General features: G+C 40.9%; 1 protein-coding gene and 1 pseudogene across 6 annotated transcripts in view; both read left to right on the top strand.

Moving 5' to 3' along the window:
• AUTS2 (activator of transcription and developmental regulator AUTS2) overlaps positions 1-24,088 on the top strand; it is a 1,192,920-nt gene that overhangs the window by 371,281 nt on the left and 797,551 nt on the right. The window lies entirely within an intron of this gene.
• Positions 19,541-20,906, top strand: LOC122702122 (annotated as a pseudogene).

Genomic DNA, 24,088 nt, shown 5'->3' with positions numbered 1-24,088 from the left:
CCACTGGGGACCATGGTGGCACCTTTAGTGTGCGTGATACTCATGGCTCTCGCTTTTCTTCTTTGTTCCCAGCTGTCTCTGGATGTTTCAGCCAAGCGCATCTCCCCAGCTATCCTTTCTGTGCAGTTTCTCTTTGTTTTTTTTTTTTTTTGCTCCACTGTGTTCCTAATTGGATTCTTGGGCTCTCTAAGGACTACTTTTGTTCATGAATAGCTGTGTAATTTGGGTGGGGGGAGGTGTAGGGGTGACCAAGGCTTGTATCTCTTACTGCACTATTTTGCTGATGTGACTCCCCCAAATACATTTGGAGCATGTGCAGTGTGCTGTTTCCCTCTTGTTCAGTCTTGTCTGTGTCCTTGAATAGAGGTGAAAAACCAGATCTAGTAGCTGTTTACTTCATTTCTAACACTGCCTACACAGTGCTGTGATTGTGTACTTCTGCCTCTTATTAGTCCTGGAAATATAACTAAAGGCATAAACAAGGGGGGTTGAGGCATATGATTCACTGATTTTCATTGTGGTGATGTTTTTTTCATTCTGCACATATTGGCCATTATGATAAACCTTTTAGAAACATTGGTTACAGTTCAGCATTCTCCTGTCCAGAATCCTCTAGGACTCCTCATTTCAGTCAGAATAAAATCTCAGCACTTGGTCATGACTTCTGAAGTCATGAGTGACCCCTACCCGCTTTCATGCCCCCTGTCCCTCTAGACCTTGAGTCCGTCATCAGCCATCTGTAGTTCCTTAGCCTATTCACACGGCCCAGGTTTCTCTGCCACGTGTTCTCATGTGGTGGGTTTTATCTTCCCCCTTAGATCTCAGTTCAGACCTTAACTCTTCAGTGTCATCTTCTCTGATCACCTATCCGTGTTTGCCCCTTTGCTTCTTTTTCAGTATGTGATTTTCCCTTTGAATTCCTTAATATTACTTACAACCATCTGAAATGATTCTCTTTGAAAATACATTTACTTCAGGGTTTTTTATTCATATCTTATTGAAAGTTGCAATTCAGTGATAGCAGGACCTTTAGGATGTTATTCACTGTTAACATCCTCAGCACAGAGTATGTTGCCTGGCATACAGTGAGTGCAGTAAATCAGTATTTATTAGATGAATGTGTAAATGGACCAAACAAGCCCTTATTGTATCACAGGTGTTACGTTAGCAATGAAAAAATTAAATTAGATTTGCTTCCTGCAAATAATGTTCTCCATAACCTGGAATTGTTAGTTGCAATTCTGTGTGGAAATCCAGAGTCAAGCTTATTTGGAAAAAATAATCCTAATGCCTTCTTCCTTCCCACCACTGTGGCTGTTCATGGCAATAAAGCCAGTTTTCAGGTCAGAACTTTATTGATTTTGGCCAAAGGCCATTGCAACCTTTCCAGTTTTTCTAAGGGTCTCCAGACCTTCCTCCTTGACTAGGACTGTGCTTCTTTCTTGAAGAACTAAGTTTTCTGAAAGGAACAGTAAAACTCATTTATATTAATATTATTATTTTGTATGTGTTCTGAAAAATTATCCATATTTGCTGTGAGGACTTAGTTATTAGTGGATTAAATCATATTCCTTTCGATTCTTAGTGTAATTTTTCTGGCTCACTGCCATGCTTGAGATTCTGATTTAAACGTGGGAAACAAATTAACACATTATTAACTAGAGACATGTTAACGCCATAGGTGTTAGATTCTGCAAAAATCCCCTGGTCAGTAATGTGTTAGGGCTTCCCTGATGGCTAGGTGGTAAAGAATCCCCCTGCCAATGAGGGAGACTCGGGTTCAGTCCTTGGGTTGGGAAGATAACCTGGAGAAGGAAATGGCAACCCGCTCCAGTATTCTTGTCTGAGAAATCCCATGGAAGAGGAGTTTAGCGGGCTACAGTCCGTGGGCTTGCAAAAGAGTCTGACACAACAAGATAATGTGTTAATTATTTGATTAATTTTGGGTTACCTCCGACTCAAATACTGGTAACCCTTTTCCAGTCTTAAAAACAAAATATTCTTTTGGATATAATGACTTATATCTTAGAGTTGTAAAGGCAGTAGGTTTTGACAGTCAGGATTGACAGTCAGGATTGGGTACATAATGTCTGGAGAGAAGTTTTGCAGAGCTGGCATTTGGACTATGTGCCTATGGTCTCAGAGACAATACTGAGATGAAAAGACTTGAGGATTTTAAGTCTATAAAATTTCAAAGCCATTCCTCATCCCACCATTATATCCTTCAGATGGATTAAACATTTTACAGCTGTTTATAAAAGAGTAATTTGACAGTGCAATTCAGTTCACAGGACAGTCGTAGAACATTGGATCTGTAAGTGTGTTAAACTAGATAAAATGAACAGGTACTCGGAGTGCTGTTCTAGATTAAAGGAGGCTAAAGAGACATGACAATCAGGAAAGCAGAGTGTGAGCTTTGAGCAAATCCTTGGTTGAGGAAAATGCTATAAAGGTCATTTGGGGACAACTAGGGAAATTGAGAAATTGGACTGTATTAGATGATAGTACTGGGTAAATATTAAACTCTTAAGAATGTTAATGACACTAGTTATGGAGGAGAATGTCCTGGATCTCCAATTCATGCTGAAATAAAGGGATAAAGTATCAAAGTTTGCAGTTGTTTTCAGGTGGTTCAACAACACTGTGTGTGTGTGTGCATGTAGATGGCGTAGAGTGGGAGAGAAGGGAAGGGGAGATGGGAAAGGAGGGAAGGAGGCAAAGGGTGGGCATATCTGACAAAATGTTAATTACTGATTTTGTGACAGTTCAGTTCAGTCACTCAGTCGTGTCTGACTCTTTACGACCCCGTGGACTGCAGCACGCCCGGCTTCCCTGTCCATCACCAATTCCCAGAGCTTGCTCAGAGTCATGTCCATTGAGTTGGTGATGCCATCCAACCATCTCATCCTCTGTCGTCCCCTTCTCCTCCCACCTTCAGTCTTTCCCAGCATTAGGGTCTTTTCCAGTGAGTCAGTTCTTCACGTCTGGTGGCCAGAGTATTGGAGTTTCAGCTTCAGCATCAGTCCTTCCAGTGAATATTCAGGACTGATTTCCTTTAGGATGGACTGCTTTGATCTCCTTGCAGTCCAAGGGACTCTCAAGAGTCTTCTCCAACCCCACAGTTCAAAGACATCAATTCTTCGATGCTTAGCTTTCTTTATGGTCCAACTCTCACATCCATACATGACTACTGGAAAAACCATAGCTCTGACTAGATGGACCTTTGTTAGCAAAGTAATGTCTCTGCTTTTTAATATGCTGACTGAGTTGGTCATAGCATTTCTTCCAAGGAGCAAGTGTCTTTTAATTTCATGACTGCAGTCACCATCTGCAGTGATTTTGGAGCCCCCCAAAATAAAGTCCGTCAGTGTTTCCATTGTTTGCCCATCTATTTGCCATGAAGTGATAGGACCAGATACCATGATCTTAGTTTTCTGTATGTTAAGTTTTCAGCCAACTTTTTCACTCTCCTCTTTCACTTTCATCAAGAGGCTCTTTAGTTCTTCTTTGCTTTCTGCCCTAAAGGTGGTGTCATGTACGTATCTGAGGTTATTGACATTTCTCCCGGCAATCTTGATTCCAGCTTGTACTTCATCCAGCCCGGCATTTCGCATGATGTACTCTGCATAGGAGTTAAATAAGCAGGGTGACAATACAGACTTGATGTACTCCTTTCCTGATCTGGAGCCAGTCTGTTGTTCCATGTCCAGTTTAATACTGCAATTAGTGAATCTGAGCAAAGAATATATGGGCATTCATTGCACTCTTGTTTTCAACTTCTCTGTGGATTTAAATATTTTCACAATAAAGATTGGGGAAAATATAGTGAAGAATATAATAAAAAGAAGCTAAGTGTGGGAATATTTTCACAGTGAAGATTGGGGGAGAATATAATAAAGAGAAGATAAGTTTGGAAAAGCAGTGATTTAAATGATTTTTCATCACTTCCAAAACCCTGTGAAAGACTGCTTGTTCTCTCATTTACATCCTTATTTAAATACTGAGTTTGATAATGAAGTAGTTTTTAGTTGGTACATATCAGTTCAGTTTAGTTCAGTTCAGTTGCTCAGGTACACAGAGATTCTGCCAATAGTATATTCTCATTAAATGGCTCTATGTAGATAAATAATATACTTTGGTATGTAAGAAATGAAGATTAGGAATGTGCAGTAGAAGGAAAAGGTATGTAATTCCAGGTGTCTACTGAGTTACCTGTCAGTAGAAGCATTTTGTTTTAAACTCGTGTATGTTTTCCCAGGAAGAGGGTAAATATGTTTACCAGCCTTGTTGTTACCCTCAGTGGAGAATTTTGAGTATTTCTTTTAGAAAATATCTAGTTCATTTTCATCTGTGCCAGGTGATACCTCATTTCAAACTTGGAAGGGAATAATAGTTATTGTTTTTCAAATTGAAAACACTTCTAGCGGTTGGCGAAAGGAGGAACGAAAGAGGGGACCATGAATATAAATGATTCTCTGAGTGTAACTTTGAGAATGCATCTGCCAGCTTCACTAAAGCTGCCTTACATTGTTGCTGGCTTCAGGGGTGTGGTAGGTGGCTGTTGAAAGGGTGATATCTTTAGTGACATAAAGAATAATGTTTGCCTCTTTATAGAGTCTTTATTCCTGCAGAAGACTAGTAGTCTGACTTGTCCAACAATCTTCTGTTTGTGACCTGTATTCTTCCCTGAGCCAATTAGAAAAGCTGAAAAGATGAGTTTAGAATTCTCCTAACCCAGCCTTCTTTGTGAGCAGAGAACACCGTGTTTTTCAGGGCAGTGTGTGACTTGGTCAAGGTGGCCAGTGCTGTTTTTTTCTGGCTTCTATTGTGCATCATGGCATCATTCAAACAAGATGAAAAACTTCTCAGATCCTTTGTACATAGATCCTGAAAGAACGGATAACATTTAATGCCATATGTGATAATTATATATCGTACGTGGAGTTGTTTGTGGTCCATGCTCTTCTTTAACTTGCGAAGTGTAGGACAGGATTTGTGCCTGTTTTGTATGCTGCCGTTTCCTGATACCTACAATACTAGCTGGGACGTGACAGGTACCCACTAAGTACTGAATGAATGAATGATTGAACCAGCAGGCTAAGAATAGATTCATAGCTGCCCATGTCACAGGATTTCAGGGAAATAATGGATTGTCTAGAGGACCTCACCCCTATGTAACTGGCTCATGGTTTAAGGTGAGCAATTAGACACTGGTTTCCTATTTAATTTCCAGTACTCCTGGGAAAAAGTAACACACTAAGCTTGGACATCTTGTTGCAGTTTTTTGTTCAGTCGCTCAGTTATGTCGGATTCTTTGTGATTCTGCGGACTGCAGCACTTCAGGCTTCCTTGTCCTTCACTGTCTCCAGGAGTTTGCTCAAACTCAGGTTCATTGAGTTGGTGATGTCATCCAACCATTTCATCCTCTGTTATCCCCTTCTCATCCTGTCGTCAATCTTTCCCAGCATCAGGGTCTTTTCTAATGAGTCAGCTCTTTGAATCAAGTGGCCCAAATATTGGAACTTCAGCTTCATGCTCATCTTAGTGATTTGCTAACTTAATGTGAAAGAGCAGATCCCCGGGAGAAGGGAAAGGCTTCCCACTCCAGTATGCTGACCTGGAGAATTCCAGGTACTGTATAGTCCATGGGGTTGCAAAGAGTCAGACATGACTGAACGACTTTCACTTCACTTTTCCTAGGAGCACTTTTTAATGAAAGAAGGGATAGAACATGAATAAACACAGGAGAGTAAAGATGGAAGAAGTGCTGAAAAATAAGAAAAGATGAGATGTAAAGACAGACTTTTGAGTGCATCATGATTTTGAACAGGGCAAATTTACTGCTGTGTGGGTTGAGAAATGCTTTGGAATAAATTGCATGGTAATATGTATGTCAAACTCATTCATGGTCCTGTGACCCCAGGAATTGGTAACATGTAATCATCTGCAACTCAAGATGGGCAGGACTTGAATTTGGTAGATCTCTACTCATTCTCAGGACTGTGTGTGGGCCCTCCTGGAGCATTATAGTGGAGTAAGCTTTTGCTCTCTGGAGAGTGTGTTGACCTCATAGCTCAAAATGCTATCAATTTATGTCCAGTGCATTGTACGTCAATTATGTGCGTCAGTGTTGCCTCAGTAAACCTGATTAAAAAAAACAAACAAACACTAAGCATCTGAGGAAATGTTGAGGATCAGATTCATTTATTATGTCCAGAATTCTAGTTTAGGTAGAGAGTTGCTGAAATCATGGATCCAAAATGATTAATTCAGCACCTCAGAATAGCTACTAGAGAACAGACAGCTTCTAGCCTTGTACCTGACACGTAATAGTTATTTAATAAATATTTGGAGTGTGGAGCAAGTGGGGAGAAGGTAGAGGAGGGTTTTTTGGTGTGTGACTGGTTGGTCATTTAAGTTGTGAATACAACCAAGACTCACGGTTCCATGGATTGTTTGAGACTTGAGTTCTTCTCCTGACAGTTGTTACTACCTTCTAGATGGTCACTAGGTAGACAGTGGAAAAATGAGTGAATCTGTGTTCAGAAGAAAAGTAATTTAAAAAAGAGAAATAGAAGACTGCAGTAAAGAATTTGTGCATGTGACTTTACCTCCTTGTGTGTCGATTTCCTCATCTGTGAGATAGTAATATATTTACTTTATAGGGTTGCTTGGTGAAGATTCAAAGAGATAACCTCTGAAAAGGTATTTGCATATGGTGGTGCCTGGCACATTGGCTCCAGAGGAGTGTTAACCCTTCCTGCTGGGGGCCGTATTTATAGAGATTTAAGGCTGAGAGTGTAGAGCTAAGCTTAGTCAGTAGAAGAGTACTGGGCAGTGGGAAGAGGACATATGGGATCTTGTGAAGTGACAAGAAATCTTGTGTTTAATTAACGTAAAAGTCATTAATTGACGAGAATGATGGGGAACTGGTGCAGAGAGCTGGAAGTGTAGCGTCTTGTGCGCATAGGTCTGTCCTCACCTTCCTGGAGTGATCATTACAGGGACCTCTTTGTTCCTTCATTTCCCATCACTGAACAGTAGAGTTTAATTTTATTTGTGCTTTTAGTGAAGTGATTTGAGGTCCAGGGAGACCTGCTAATGGTGTAGGAAATAGTGTAGGTGATAGTGTAGGAAAGCGCTATCTTCAGAAAGGTCAGATGGAAGGCAGATGTGGGCTGCAGCAATGTGAATCAAACATTCTGTTTTTCCTGTGGGCCTTTCTCCAAATGAGGAACGATCCCAGGAGTGCTCCATCCATCCCAGTGTTATTTCAGAATCCTGACAGGAGCGGCTCACTGACGGAAAACCAACCTGATGGAAGCAGATGAGCTAGCTGGTAGTCACTATATCCCAAAGGGTCTCACCCATAGGTAGACCTTGGATGAGAACATCTTTAAAATATTCCAGGAAATAGACCATTGTTAACACATTTGGAAAACAACTATGTGTTGTTCACTCAGTGAACTTTAGATGTATTTATGGGAGCTTAGATCAATTGAAATGTAATAGGAAATTAAACGCTATGTCATATGATAATCTAAACCATTAGAAGGTTAAAAGTTATTCTAGAACTACCGGTGACTATGGTGTGTCATTGGAGGGGCATTTTTGGTATTTTTTTTTAAGGTACCATTCCCAGAGTGTATGGGGGAGCCTGTGCATGTTTGGGAGCAGGAAGAATATGGGAATTCTCTGTGCCTTCCTCTCAGTTTTATTGTAAACCTAAATATCCTGTAAAAATCTTTTTTGGAAAACATTATTGTAGAGCTGAGAAAGACCTTGGAACTCATCCAATCGCAACTCTTTACTTTAAAAACATTAGAAACTGGGGATGAAATATAAGCAGTTTCCCCCCCCCCAAATTACATTGTTAAGTACAGAGTTTTGATATCTGAATATTTTCTACCCTAAAACATGTTTTTCTTTGTTTTAAAGTAGTTTGTTGGATATCTAAGTGAAGAACATAGCTCTTCTGTGATATATAAAGATATATATATATATATTTACATGTACAAGTCCTCCCCTCAAAAATGGGAAAGACTCAATTAGATAAAGATATCAGATATGGAAATCCTTTTATTCCAGAGCCATGAAATCTCACATTTGTCCACTGGTCATCTCCTGTTCCCGGCATTTTTGTGATGCTCCTGTCTGTCACGTCGCTCAGTGAGTGTATTCGTGTGGGGAAGGAGCACAGGAACGCAGGGAGCAAGTGGTGACTGGTGGTCCCCTCCACCTCTCAGCTCCTCCGCAGACCTGCCGATGGGAGCATAAAAGACATCACCACCACCACTGTATCACCTACTTTGTGCTTTAAAGATCGCAACATACATTCACAAGTTATGTCACTTTGTTATCACAGCTATCCTTTACAGCAGATAGTACTGTATTCATTTTGCAATATACAAATATATCAAGTCAGCCCACATACCTGAAATTTATACAATGTCATATGACATTTATATCTTACTAAAGTTGCGAAAAATAATATTATTAGCCTAACATTAAAGGTGTGAGAAGCAGAGTTCAAAGAAGCCAGTGAAAGGGTGAGGTTAAATTCAGATCTTCTGAATCTAAGATCTGTGCATAATATTATAAATATATTATGAATTCTTGTTGTAGAAGCTTCACAGACTGCATGACTACATAAGAATAAAAAGAGCAGGTGATACATGATATATAATGAATGATTAAGTCACATATGAGAGTACCTGACCTGTTGCATAGTTATGATTAAGCTGGAGTTGAGGGATTATCGGCCTGTGTGCCTCTGAATATATTTGGAACAGTCACCCAGGAAGGCTTTTTGGAGATGATACCTGGAGGAAGTTTGAGATGGTTGAAAAGGAGTGTGGTTACACCAGAGCTGCAGAACAGGATTAAAAAGGCAGTGCTACCTTTAGCATAAATTGTTGACACATCTCTGCACCTTAGCCCCAGTTCAAACCTTTATGGGCTTAAGAATCACAGAGCCAAGCAGTAAACTGAGCTAAAAGCCTCTGAATTTCAGGAGCTCAGTGTTTTTGGAAACCTGCCTCCATCCTTCAGCAAGGCTTCCTCTGTGTTGGCTTCTGTGAGGTAGAAGCAGAGATGACTCATTCATGTTCTGCCAGCTCAGCAGCCCTGGGAGAGTGACCCTCATTCTTGTCCTTTCCAACAAGACTCGTGCTGCTACTCCTCTGTGGTCCGACGTCGGTCACATGGCCATTCTTAAATCAGTCACTTGTGCCTGGATCTGTGTGATGGCCACACCCCGTGGTGGTGTGACTCTCATGACCCTCTCAGCCTTCCCCACACTGCTGGGAGCCTGAGGGAGGTGGGTTAATTCTTCAAAGGAAACTGGAGCTGTGGTTGCCAAAGAAGGAAGAAAAGGTTCTGAAGCACCAAAAACAATAACAAGGTTTAAAAATATATTTTAGGGGCTTCCCTAGCAGTCCAGTGGTTACAACTCCATGCTTCCAATGCAGAGGGTATGGGTTCGATCCCTGGTCGGTGAACTTAAGATCTCACATGCCATGAGGATATATATGTGTGTGTGTGTGTGTGTAAAGAATTCTGATTTTAATTTTCCTTTTCTAAAAGTGGGGGAACGAAGGTGATCTCTTTTAAGGCCTAATTCAGGATAAAGTAGTAGGAGATGCTCCCTGGTAGAATAAGTTGAAACAGTAACCTTGAGAACAATCAGAGCTTTAAAGGAGACAAGTGCTTAGGCAGTGTACAGACAGAAATCACAATGCTACCTGCTTCAGGCCCCAGGAAAACCTAGCTTGTGGTAATCATAACCATAATCCTGTATTGAGCTTCAAGAATACATTGGAGGAAGAATTGAGAGATTTATTAATCGGACTTCCACTGGTATTTCTTTGTACCATTAACAATTTAAAGTTGAGAAGTCAGAAATTGAAGGAATCTGGGGCTCCACTAGAATATTGACTGAACACCAAGCCCATTACTTAATTCTGACTCTCAGTCAAGGTTTAATACATACAATGGTTTGTCTAAATAACATTGCTGCAGTTCTCAGTAATTGTTAACAATAATAATGCATAAACAATTTTCTCTTCAGACTCAAATACTTTTTTATGCAGATAATTGCTATTTTCTTTATCCTAAAATACATGTTAGATCCTTGCCAGTGGAAATTGAGACATTGGAACTGAAATTAGCAGAAAGCTTTAAGTCCAGTGAAGGTATTTATTCTCAGGAAATACTTAAGGTATCTACAAACGTTTTATTTTTTTCAACAGCGCAGCTGATTGTTAGTCTTCTAAGCCAACAAGTAAACCTTTAGCCATAAGAGTCACAGCTTCATTATTATTACTTCTCAGATTTGTGCTTGGTCCTTTAAATCTGTCTAAATTGTTCTACTATAATTTCTTGTCCACAACTTGTGTGGCCTCAGGTTTTAAAACAAACAGATTGTTACTGCCAATTCCTGACTGCTGTAGTGTTTGTAGTAATTGAATGCTAGTGGTTGGAGGTTTAGGAAAGATTTGAGAATAACTGGTTCCAAAAATATCCCTGTGTGTGTTTGTGTGTGTTCTCTTGCCTGTGTGAGTATGTTGGAGTAGGAAGATGATATGTTTTGATTAGGCGTTTGACTTTGTTCGGAGTGTTCTTTGGAAAACCTACAGGATTTCAGTGGGATTATAGTCTGTAATAACTGTGTTCTGATAAAACCAGGGAGGGTTAGCAGTTCAGGTGACAGATTATCTCCCATTCAGTGGACGCTGATTTGCGGACAGATATTTCTCCCTGTTTTGAGCCAGCTCCCCAGGCACCCTCTCTTGAATCTCTACCACCAGGCAGACAGATGAGAATGAAAAATAAATTCCACATGTGATTCAGTTTAGGGTTTTGTGCGTGTGTGTGTGTGTGTGTGTGTGTGTGTGTGTGTGTGTGTGTGATTTCTGCTTGTGCTAGCTGTTTAAACTCAGTGGAAATTCATTAAAAAAGACTCATTGTCTGGTTGTCCTGATAGCATCAACTGGCCCTTTTGCTCTCCCGGTGCAGGGGACATCCATTACCTTGTAGGGCCTGACTGCTAGGATTGTTCCCAGAGTTCAGGACTGTTGAACCACAATGGGCTCTCCCAGGCTTTGTGGCCTTAATAAGCCCCCTGTTATTGGCTTTTCAAATATTGGTCTACCTATCAAGCCTGGCCGTGTGTCAGGAGAGGGGAGGTTTTCTTTAGAGCCACCACTGATGGATCACATGCTTTTTCTCAAGAGAGCAAACAAGCACTTTTTTGTTTAGGCTCAGTAATACTTGGCAAAGAAATACAGCTGTAATTATATATCCTAGTTCTTGTTCTTTTCTCCCCATCTGAGTTTTACTCCCCTCACCCTCAACTTTACATAAAAGCAGCTAGCATTGGATCTGAAATAAATGTCATGAATGAATAATAATTTCTTTCATTTACACAGTAATTAAACCTGTTGAATGCTGACTTAATGCTTTACTGCACTCTAATTTGACTGGAAGATTTGGCCTTTGTGAATTCACAGAAAAGGGAAAAAATAGAAATTAAATACCTACTGAGACTATTAAGGAGGACATTTTTCAGAAGGGTTCTTCCTCCTCCTGTTTCTCTTCATCTCGTGTTTGCCCTCTGCTTCCTGGGATACTTAATACTTAAGAGCTGTTCTGCAAATCATTCTTCAGTTTTATGCCCAGCAGCGCCCACAGCCAGGCCCCTCTGGGTCAAGGCGACTGGCTGCCACCGCGCACAGAGGCCGAGGGCCTGCTCTGCTGCCTCAGAGGAATTGTTGCTGCGGGTCCTCCGGAGCATTTGAGTTCTTTCTGGCTAGTTTCTACATGCCTTTCCTTCTTAACCCATAGCATTCCAGTTGGTGAGTCCTTGCATCGGTCTTTATGATCATGCTGAACAGGGTCTATGACAGCCAAAGTATGCCTGAAAGCTGATAGATACATCCAACCCAGGAGTGTTTTGGGAATCTGTACCACTCTACTGAAAATTTCTGCTTGTGTACAGTCTGAGTCACTCAACTTGTCTTTCCCAGAGTGTCTCTAAGGTGGGTCCACTTCGTTGTGGAGGAAGGTATTTTACAACACCAGTCAGTTTTCATCATCTTTTACCCTGAGGACTGACTGGCCGTTTTAATAAAGACTTCATTCCCAGAGCTCCCTCCTCAGGAGTTTATAAGTTCCCTCAGCGATAGTCTCTGACCCTGCGAGGGCCCTGCTGTTTATCTGTTGAGTAGAGATTGTCAGAGATGCTGTGTCTCCAGAGGCAGAGCAGGCGGGAACACTGTACGTGAGGACCGCCAGCGCTGAGGGCTGTGCGCAGGCGGCCTGTTCTCTGCTCCGAGCTCTCGGCGCAGGAGCTGGCCTCCAGGGCCGAGTGGCTGAGCCTCTGACCCTGAGAGAAAAGTCCCGTGGTGTTCTGTGCAGGTTGTGGCCTGTGTGGGTCGTGTGTGGTCAGGGCGCCCTTGCACGCTGCTGGGAGCTCTGACCGAGTTTATGGTTGACTGGCACACAGCCAGTCAGCAAATGCTAGTCCTTACCCGCGTCTGGAGACCAAGAGAACACAAGTGTTTCAGTGTTTTTGTTTTTATGTAAGTCAAGGAACCTTCCTCACACACTCCCCTCCTCACTACCCAGTGCCAATGTTTATGGGACTTAATTTTCTTTTCTGTCCCTTCTTTCTCCTGCCCACTCTTCTTCCTTCCCTTCTCAAAAGTTACACCAAACTTGTTAAGGTCACATTTTTCTGTTATAGAAAGTTCTAAAAACTTAAAAAAAAAAACTTGTATTCTAGTATATATTTTTAACTTACTTTTCAACTGTATTTGTTAAAATGCAGTTGGAAGCATAGATGTCATAAAGATAAAACCTGTTAGTCATTAACTATGTTAAATAGTTTATGATTGTGGATTTGTTTCAAACACACCTAGATTAATCCATATTCTCTCTCTCTCTATATATATATATGTATATATGTACACACACATATATAAAATACATAGTTATAAACATACACACAATTGTTTTCTATTTTGCCATTGAGTGCTTACTTTGCTAGTTTCTATGATAAATGCTTTTAATGCTTTGTTATGTTTATTAGATCAGTTTCTTATACTGCTTAAGTGTAAGAATTTTTATAAGGTACCTGTGAAAAACTGCATATTTCCTAACCTACCGCTGACTACTTAATCTGGGTATTAGAATCTAAATCTTGAGTTTTCCAATCTGGCTCCATGTGGAAATAACCTGAAACTGGAACTTTTAAACAGACTCTATCGTAGCCCATTTAAATTAGCATGTTTGCAGGGTAGGCCTGTGACCTTTAAACTCCTCTGGTGACTGTAGGGGCTTCCCAGGTGGCTTAAGTGTCTAGATAGGGTAGAGATTTAACAATATAGGTGGTGCTTATTATCTGAAACTAGAAAATGAACTTTAGTTCATTTAATCCTTACAATAACCCATGAGGCACAGCTGGAATTATCCCTATTTTCAGATGAGAAATCAGAGTTTGGTGAGACATGAGGTGCTAGTATCAAGAATGAGTCACTTGTTCTTTTAAATCTTATAATCGAACAGTATACATAGTATTGCCATGAGCTTGAAGATGCACATATCTTTTTATTTGATGATCACAAACTGCGTATGAAATGTTGGTTTAGACGTGGAATTAAATTGACCAACTTAGTATGCCCCAGAACCAAGTAGTTGTTTGCTAAGTTCTTTTGTATATAGACACCTGCAAATAGTCATCAGAAGTCCATTTTGTAAAGCCAGTGGCAAAGAGAATGAGCTTGACGTTTGGGATTTGTTACTGACCGACAGACTTGGGTGGACTTTGAGTGACTTGGAGGTCAGATACAAGTTAATATTCTGCCATTTCTAGAGGTTTTTCTGTGAAACACTTTGGTGTGTATTTCATGATCCCAGGCTTCTCAGCTGTGAATTTCTTTTTGAATGCGTCCAACTCCACCTCTTGTTTTCAAGTGGCTTTGTTGCAGGTGCTGTGAATGCAGAGGAGTGACTTGGTTATTCTTTCTCTGTAGAAATGATGACAATGTGGAGCCAGTTTACCTCCAACTATAAGTATGACCACATTCATATTTTAAAAAACACGTCCTGTAATTCTAAGAGCTCTCTGAGGTGGGAGGAGGGGAACCTATGTCTAGCCTTCTAAATGGATGTTGCCCTTCAGTTAGAGCCCAGGACTTTTCCATAGTTTTCATGTATTTGAGCAAGTTCCTTACAGGTGCTTGGTTCTGTGGATTTGGAATTACTAATGTGACTCTTATGATGGTTTAAATAGCCATGCTTGTGCCTCCACATGTGTATTCATTTTTTTTAGTGAATATTTCTTGAGCTCCTACCATGTGTCAGGTGCAGTTCTAAATAGTGGGGTGATGATATCCAAACCAAGTAGGAAAAAATCTGCTGTCATTGAGCTTAAATTCTAATGAATAATGCAAGAAAAAGAGTTAAGTACATAAATCTTAAAGTGTTTTGGAAGGTAAAGAGGAAAGAGGAAAACCTCTCTATCATAGTTGGAGAATAGTGAATTTTTTAATAAGGCAGTCAGGTTGGACCTCACTGAGGGAACTTTAAGCCAAGATTTGCTGGAGGTAAGGGAGTAGTAAGCCATGCAGATATCTGAGAGAGGTCACTCCAGACAGAAATCACCTCCACTGTCCCTTCTCCTCAGTGTGTGAGGCTTAGCAAAGAGACCTGGGTTCTGTAACATACGTCTTACATCAAATTTTGTCGTTAGCAACTACATGGATGAACTTGCAGGGTGTTATGCTAAGTGAGATATGTCAGAGAAAGACAAATACTGTTTGATAGCACCTGTTTGTATTTATTATATACAAAATCATACACAAGCAAATGCAAAACTCATGCCCAGATTGTTCCTACTATATCAGTTGCATTGCAACACAGTTATTTTTTAAGAATTAGCTTAATAATCAGAACTCTCTGTACATAGAGATATGATCAGTCTAATATAATGACAGAAGTGCAAACAATAAAATGAGTTGAGTATAGTTTGCAAAGGAGAGAAATGGCTGGAGTTAGTCAGAAGAGGTAAACAGTGGTGGGATAAAAATGATTTTTGTATCCTGTGTCACCCACTAGGCCCTCAGATTGTGCTGTAATCATACTGTTCTCTGTTCTGGTTTTTAAATGTAAAGAGCTAAGTGAAGTTATTACAGATAAAAATGTCAGTTGTGTCCAGTTGCACAAATTATTAATAAATTTAGCCACAAAATTCAAAGAACAGCAGTAGAAGGTCTAATCCTAATGTGCAGTAGAAAATACCTTTCTGGGCTCTCATCTCAGAGATGAGGCGTTTGCCTTCTTCAACCAAAGGGTGGTGTGGGAATTGTTTGGAATGAAGAGTCAGGTTCAGTTCAGTTCAGAAGAGGCATGGGAAAGGTGTAATTCAACATTGTGTTCTCCCATGATATTCTTATTCCAATGGAGAGATATATCTTTTCTATCTTTTGCTCAAATTATTGAACACAAATTGGAGCAAGGATAATAAAACCAGATGACTAGGAGAGTCCCATCTGCCCGCTCACCAACCTTTCTCTCTTCAGTTTCGTTTCTACCCATGTTAGCAGATGGCACCAGTTCTTGGCCAGTGTCTCTAGTTATCTGATTATAAGGGGTTGTTCTTTTGCCCGCCTCCTTTAATACAACAGCAGAAAAATTGGTTATGACTCACTCTATGCCCATTGGCCAAGGCTCTAATTCCTGAGAACTAGACAGAAGCTTGGAATTCAACCAAGCCTTCTGTAATGCATTAGGATGATCTGCCTGACAGCAGAAAGCTGGGTTGATTTAAACTTGAGCTTTTATATACTGGAAGGTTTGTTCAGTGCTGGCTAGAAAAAGCTAATAGTAACAAATCTCAAAAACCTTAAAAAAAAAAAGCAGAGGCTTTCTTGAGTTTTGTTCTGAGAATACTGGTTACTTCTAATGGTGAGTGGTATAGCGCTATATGATGCAAATTGCAGGACTCATTAGTTCCAATTCTGCATTTGACCTCTCTGTAAAGGAAAATGAGCTTCTAACTAAACATGGGAGAATGAGATTTGACAGATGACATAGAAGATGAAAGGTGAAAGAATAGGTTGTAAGGGAATATCTGTCTACCTGCAGATAATGAACTCAGGGCTCTTGAGGCCAACGGATTATAGACTCACCGTCATCTTTGAGGCAGTGTGTTTTGACTTTAATAAAAACAGTGTAAGTAAATTCTGTAAGCTTTTCTTTGGGTCCTGGACAGTATTTCAGAACAAGTGATGGTTGACTAAGCACTGAGAAAAGAGTGCAGTCCTTACAGAAAGCCAGATATCCTCCTCAGTTCTTTCTTTAGCAAGACTGTGGGACAGTAACTCAGGGTATGTCGTAGACACAGTTCATTGGAACTTTAGTAAGATTTTTGCCTTGTCTTCCTTGATTCTTCTGTGAACAATTAGAAAAATATAGGTTCGGTGGCATGATTATCAAGATTTATAATTTCATTTTTATTTCACCAGTTAAGAACATTTGTTTCACTCTGGATAGAACTGTCTAAGATCATTGCATAAATGTCTATCCTTGTCTCTATCTTATTTAAATTTTGTCTTTGCATTAAAGCTATAGTTATAAATGTTTCAAAAGTAGGAGGAATCATAAATATGCTGGGTGGGAAAAACAGGACATACCTGGATTTTGACTCTCTGGGTAGTGACCAGATTAAGGTGTAAAGATAAGGGTTAGATAAACTGACATTCAAAACCTAGCCATGAAAAAAGAAGATAGAGAGGGGAGACACAATTTTCAGCTGACACATTTAGTGAGTCAGCTAATGTGTCTTTGGCAATAAAACTACTGGTGTTTTTGAGTAGCTTAATAGAAATGTAGAATGAAGTAGTGGATGTGTGACTATTCTGTGTATTGGGGAGGAGAGGATAGATAGGAACATTTGAAGTAAGTTTTCCCCAGCATCACAGGTAGAATTAATGTTCTCATTCCGGACATTTCAGCGTATTTGTAAATTACTACTGATCTTTAAATTGAAAAGATCCAAATAGCTGTGAAAATTCATTGGATTTAAAAGCTACTTTGGGAAGGGGAAAGTAAAACTGTACTTAAAGAGGGATTTTCAGAGAGTGGTTTTAAAGACATTTAACTTGTCTAATGTCAACTTAAAAAATTTTAAGTAGTTACAAGAACAAGTCCTTGTAGGGTGTGTGAAAAACTTGGTAGTCACATGAAAGTTTGAGGAAACTTAACAGAAAGCAACTTTCAAGGTGTAAGGTATGAAGTTTGCATATATTATCATGTGATGAGTTTAAAAATTTAGTCCCATATGTATATTTTGCTTATCGTGTGTGTGTGATATACCGTAAGCCATCAGAGATTCAAAACTTATAAATGGCGTGCTTCCTGTTTAGTAAAAAATAATTAGTTAAGGAGGAACTGGAAAAAGTTTCAAGGTTAACGGGATATGAAATTGATCAGCAAGGCAGATAAGAAAGAGCTTCGGAGTTTCTCATGCTTTGTTGGTAGAAATAGCAAAGATGAACTAGGATGAGAATCATGAGTCTGAGGTTTTGGCAGGCTTAGAAGCACAGCCTTTTAAAATTGATTTTTGGAAACTGCTCTTTATTACCCACTTACAACTTCATATTCAGATTTGTGGCACAGGTTCCTTCTAGTTGTACAATTCACCTGGTACTTACAGATTGTCATTCTAATTCATTACTTTTATCCTGGAAAACTGGGACTTGATGATTTGGTTACCTTGTAACGTGTTTGGATTTAATTTAGTTCACTAAGATTTTTATATTGATAGCAGCCTTCCCCCAGGTCTGTAATACTCTGGAGGTAAAGAACATACTTGATCTCAGCATTTCTTTAGGGCCTGGCCCTTTGCCTCGCACATAGTAGGCACCTAATAAATACTTATGAGAAAGTATTGAGATAAGTATTAAGGTTGAAATCCTCATCATACACCATAGAAAATCAAGTCTCTGGTTGTTTGTGTGGCTTATCATTTCAGAGCAGAAAGGAGCCTTAGAAGGGAACACATACAACTTCTCTGTTTCACAAATGGGAGAGGAGAATTCCTGAAATTCTCCAGAATTCCTGCAGACAGGGGAGCTGCTGTCTGCGTGTTGCAACTGGCATGTTGTCTCAGGATCTGTTGCTTATTCTCTTGGGACTCAGGATGATTTGGAGAAAGTTGATTGTAGAAGGGAAAGTTGAATCAGTATCGTCAGGTCTGTGCCCATTTTTTCCTACCCTAGCACGCCTTCAGGATCCAGAGTGCATTCCTCTTTAGTAGTTCCATCTCCTGTTGAACAGGCGAGTTCAAACCCACGGTTTTGCTTTTATCTTTAAGTACTGTTTAACATTCAGGCACCACGCCGTGGAGTGCAGACACCAGTTAAAGGAAGAGTTTTGTAACCAGCCTGTTTGCTGGATATGCCTTGGTGGTGGTGGAGGTGGCGTGCAGTGACTGAGTCGTGTCTCACTCTTTGTGACCTTGTAGACTGCAGACACCAGGCTTCCTGGTCCTTCACTCTCTCCCGGAGGAGTTTGCTCAATCTTATGTCCATTGAGTTGGTGATGCTTTGGTGATGACATGTTAATGTGATCCTGGCCAGCTGCTGGTTGTTTGACTGCATCTTTTCATTGAGCTACTTCATGTGATGCTGTTTCATATTTATGTTTGGCATCTTGTTTTGTTCACTCAACTAATTAAAAAATTATAATCACACATGAAAATTAAGTTTTGTTATATGGCTCTTAATTAAAGCATAGAGTTGAAATGAGTATCAAGCGGATTTTTTTAAATTGCAGAGAATTTCATTAAATGTGTAAGTTAGGGTGCTTTCAAGTATGAGGGTTAGAAAACCTAACTCAAACTTGCTTAACCAGTAAGGAAACTTATGGGGTCACCTCACGAAAGTCCAGAAGTGGGGAGGGCCTCAGGAAGGTTAGTTCAGTGACTTAGTGTATATCTGTCCTCAGAGACCTCATTTCTGTCTGTCTCATCTGTTGGCATTCACAGTATCAGCGGCATCCCTAAGCTATCTGTGCATAGTTATTAGTGGCAGTCGGGGCCTCACACTTTGCTCACTTAGCTAATTGTGGTAATGTGGGGGTGTGGGCCAGGGAGATTGAGAGAGATTGAAGGGAAAAATGAATTCTCTCCCAGACAGAGTCAAAGATCTTCCCGCTGTCTCTGGACAAATTTGGGGCATGAGCATAAAAGCTGTCCTTTTGGGTTGGCGTGTCTGGATTGACTTAGGCCTGAGTTCCAGAACGATTGCTGGCAGAGAGGATGAAAGGACTTTGATGGGCTTAACTAGGCCTGGAGCTGGAGTTATGTCCTCAAGGGCAAAGCCCCCACACAGTAGGGGAAGCGTGGAATGAAGGTTGGGGAGTCAGCCTCAGTTTGGCTTTGAGTGGCTCTCAAACCAACGATCACAGTTGGCTAAATCTTTTATCCACAACAGTACTGGTTCCCTCTGTAAAAAAAGTGTTACTCCAGACTGTCAAGATGAGAAAGGTACAGCCAAATGCATCAGTTATAGATTGTTGTCCTCTAACCATTGCTTATGTTTTAACTTTGGTAAGTCAAGGAGTAATACGGAGTGAATGATCGGAAGATATTCCCCTCAAGGGAACTCGGGAATTGGTAGAAAAGCAGAAAAGAAACAATTACTAAATAAGGCTCCTTGTCAAATGTGCAGTTCAGGGATGCTGACTTGTAGGAATTCAAATTGGGTTTTTAGAGAGAACACAGCCTCTCTGGTATCCCCTAGCATCACTGGAGTGGCTGCTTTTCTTTCTTGCCCTGGGGTAAGTGAAGCATTTTGATAATAATTTAGTGCAACATGGTTTATAATTTATAAAAGGTCACTTCAGTTTAAAAACTTTGATCAACACTCTGAGCTCCCTAAGGTCCAGCCCTGATCCTTAAAGGAGCTTCGGGGAGGGTAAGGAAAGCTCATCCGTTCTCCTTGGTTCTTGCTGCTCATGGTTTGGCCATGTGCTCTCTGTGCCTCTTTGCCTAGCCTCTCAAAATTGAAGAAATAGAGGACTTTCTGCTTGTAGTTAGGTGAGACATTGCCAGGTCTGTCAAGATCAAGGAAAGTAAGAATAACAGGAAATTTAAAGTTCAGTTCAGCAGATACCTTTACACCTTGGTCATCACAGACAAAGGGAAAGCAGAGAAGCTGAAGCAGTCCTGGTCCCCAGGTTGGGCAGTGAAGGAGTAGAAATGAATCAGGCATGCTGATTTGAACTGTATTATGGTTTAACAAAAATTCTTTTTAAAAAGGTGTGTGTGTGTGTGTTTGAGGGAGAAGGACAGTGCTGGGTACAAACAAGGGTGGTGGTGATATTGTTTAGTTACTAAGTCATGTCCAGTTCTTTGTGTCCTCATGGACTGTAGCCCACCAGGCTTCTCTGTCCGTGGGATTTCCCAGGCAAGAGTACTGGAGTGGGTTGCCATTTCCTTCTCCAGGGGAACTTCCCAGCCCAGGGATCGAACCTGCATCTTCTGCATTGTAGATGGATTCTTTACCACTGAACCATCTGGGTGTAGTTGACTATAATTGGAGGCAAGGTGATATAACTGTCTAGAGGGACAAGTCTATGTTGGATGCATGACCGAAGTTATCCACACAGCAGATTAGCACACTGTCTTAAAGTGCAAATAGAACTGTGACAGGTCAAAGTGAGGCTGCTTCAAAAACAGACAGTAGTTTGTATAAAGCCTGTGGAGTCCTAAAATGTGTAGTGTGAACATGCAGTGGCAATTTGGAAGATAGAGACGCTTACTCCTTGGAAGGAAAGTTATGGCCAACCTAGACAGCGTATTAAAAAGCAGAGACGTTACTTTGCCAACAAAGGTCCGTCTAGTCAAGGCTATGGTTTTTCCAGTAGTCATGTATGGATGTGAGAGTTGGACTATAAAGAAAGCTGAGTGCCGAAGAATTGATGCCTTTGAACTGTGGGGCTGGAGAAGACTCTTTGAGAGTCCCTTGGACTGCGAGGAGATCCAGCCAGTCCATCCTAAAGAAGATCAGTCCTGGGTGTTCATTGGAAGGGCTGATGTTGAAGCTGAAACCCCAATATTTGGCCACCTGATGTGAAGAACTGACTCATTTGAAAAGACCCTGATGCTGGGAAAGATTGAGGGCAAGAGGAGAAGGGGACGACAGAGGATGAGATGGTTGGATGGCATCACTGACATGAGTTTGGGTGGGCTCCAGGAGTTGGTGATGGACAGGGAGGCCTGGAGTGCTGTGGTTCATGGGGTCACAAAGAGTTGGACATGACTGAGTGACTGAACTAGACAGGACACAGGAAGATGAAGGATCCAGGTGTGTCTGTTGGGGTCACAGCATGTCAAACCCAGAATAAAATATACACAGATTGTGGTAGGCAATAGTGAGCCATTACAAAAACAAAAAAGGAATTTGGGACTTTGTTTAAATAGCACATGGAAAGAACAGTCTATATTTATTTTACTTTATTTCTTGTAAACTGGACAGTGAATACTATTTGAGTTCATGGGAAAGACTCACTCTCTCAGAGAGGGGCCGTTGGGAAACGTACTGGAGATGGAATCCAACCTGAGTTGTAAAGGTTGAGCTGACCTGATGAAGGAGAACAGAGGGGAGCTTGCAGCTGTGTACCACATACAAGACCACGTAGGCTGATGGAGCCTGAAGTGCTGCAATGCCCAGACATGATCTGTGACACCCAATAAAGTGTTAACTTTTACCCAATATAATTTTAGTATATTTTATGAGCATATTCCAGAGTTCTAAGAAAACTGGTTTTGTATCTTTAACACATGGGATAACGCTAAATGAGAACATTTTATTAACATTGTATGTCAGTCCTTTGAAATTCTGACACTGGGCTGTGTGTATATCATTAGAACATCTCTGACTTCATAAGCCCAGAGTTTGAAGTTAGAGAAACGCATGCATGTGGTGCTGCTTAGTGCCGTGGTTCAGGAAGTGCTGCCCACCGTTTCCAAGTCGTCATTAGATGCCCGGGCCGCCCCATCCCCTAAGCTCTGGTCATCGCAGAGATTTTATTCCTCAGCTCTTTAGAAGTTCTCCTCCAAATCTAATGTTAGTTTAACTGCCAAATGACGGAATCCAGAGCACATGGTAAGTATTACTTGAAATCGACAACTGGAAAAAGTTTCACAGAGGCTCACATGATGCTGTATGTACATTTTTTTTTCTTCCACAGTGACACTTAAAATTCATCCCACATTGCCTGTAGGAGAGAGGAGGGAGGAGGGGGAGAAGCCCTGTTGTTTGATAGCTTTGTATGTTCCTCCGAAGAAAGAGAGTGCTTGAAAAAAAGAAAGGCAGGCTTTCAGATGTTGTCTGAACAAAGATATGGAAATGTGAGACGAGGGCAGCATCTGGAGGTTTTCAAACACTGGAACACAGGCTGCACGCTTCTTTTGCTGTTGGAGGAGTGAAAAGCTGTTTCCTGTCATTTCCCATCTTGTCACTTCCAGGACCAACATCTTGCTACTTCTTGCACCAGCTGCTGTTGTTGTTGTGTTTTTTCCCCTCTTCCCTCCACAGACAGATGGTACAAGAGCTTTGATAATTCTCCCCCCAGTCCTAAAGGAGGTTGCTTGTGTGGTACCTCTACAGAATGATCCTATGCCCCCGTCACTCACTTTATGCCCCCATCACTCACTTTACGCCCCCATCACTCACTTTATCCTGTTAGCAGAGTCTGGAGGAAGCAGAGGGGATCGTGGAGGCTTTTAACAGCATGCTCTCTCATGTCTTGTGGAGATGCCTTACAGAAATCTCACCTCTGCCAAGGCAGCCCTTTTGTTTCCGAGGTTTCACTCCAAAAAAGGGAAGAGGTGAAGAGAGTCAGCTTTGCTACCTTTACCTCCACAAGAACCAGGGATTTCTGATCATGCTTTCTGTGTACTCTGAACCCAGAATAAGAGTTCTGACATCCTTGTTTCCCTCCCAAGACTTTAGCTGAGTATAGTCAGCAGAGGTGATGCACAGATGACCCTCAAACAACACAGTTTGGAATTGTGCGGGTCTACCGATACGCAGATATTTTCTAATAAGTAGGTGCCACAGTACTGCATGATCTGTGGTTGGCTAAATCCACGGATGCAGAACCACTGATAAGGATGGCAGATTGTAAATTTACTCCTGGATTTTTGACTTTCTGCTTAGGGGTGGGGAAGGTGGGGATTGTGTCGATGCCCCAAGTTCCTACATTGTTCAAGGGTCTACTCTACTATCTTTTGAGAGGGCTAGATATTTATCTTCAATTGCTCTCTTTACACCTATTACTTTAAATATTTTTCTTGGGTTCCTCAGTGAGGAACAGAACTTAGAAATGCAGGATGCCTGAATAGATACACTGAGGAGATAATCGTTGGAAACAACTTTGATTTTGTTTAATTTTATTGTATTTATCATTACAAGGTAAATATAACAACTTCAAGTAGGTAGCTTCTCCCTTCTTTTCCTCAGAATGATAGCTGTTTTTCCAAGAAGTAACATACTCTTTGTAGAAAACTTACAAATCTGTTATAGAAGAAGTAAAATTGTAATTCTACAGTGATCACTCTTTCCTTTGGTATATTTCCTTGTAGATTTTCCTTCAGGGTCAATGTGTATGTGTATTCCTCTTGTACACCAGAACAAAGTGCTTTGGTCATTTGTTAGGATGGATTTGGTGGTAGTGATAGTGGTGATGTAATGATGATAGCTAATTTCATTCAACATTTATTATGTAGCACTCACTGTAGTACATGTTTTACATGCATTGCACATTTCAATTCTCATATCAGTCTAGAAGTGAAAGTGAAAGTCTGTTGGTCGTGTCCGACTCTGTGAACCCGTGGACTGTACCCTCTAGGCTCCTCTGTCCTTGGAATTCTGCAGGCCAGAATACTGGAGTGGGTAGCCATTCCCTTCTCTAGGGGATCTTCCCAAACCTGGGTCTCCTACATTGCAGGCAGATTCTTTACCACTAGTACCACTTGGGGAGCCCATTAATCCAAAAAGCAAGAATGAATTATCTATAT

Source organism: Cervus elaphus, chromosome 10 (assembly GCF_910594005.1).
Source record: "Cervus elaphus chromosome 10, mCerEla1.1, whole genome shotgun sequence".
Classification (NCBI taxonomy): domain Eukaryota; kingdom Metazoa; phylum Chordata; class Mammalia; order Artiodactyla; family Cervidae; genus Cervus; species Cervus elaphus.
The sequence above is the reverse complement of the archived record's forward strand: the minus strand, read 5'-3'. Positions and strand labels throughout refer to the sequence as shown.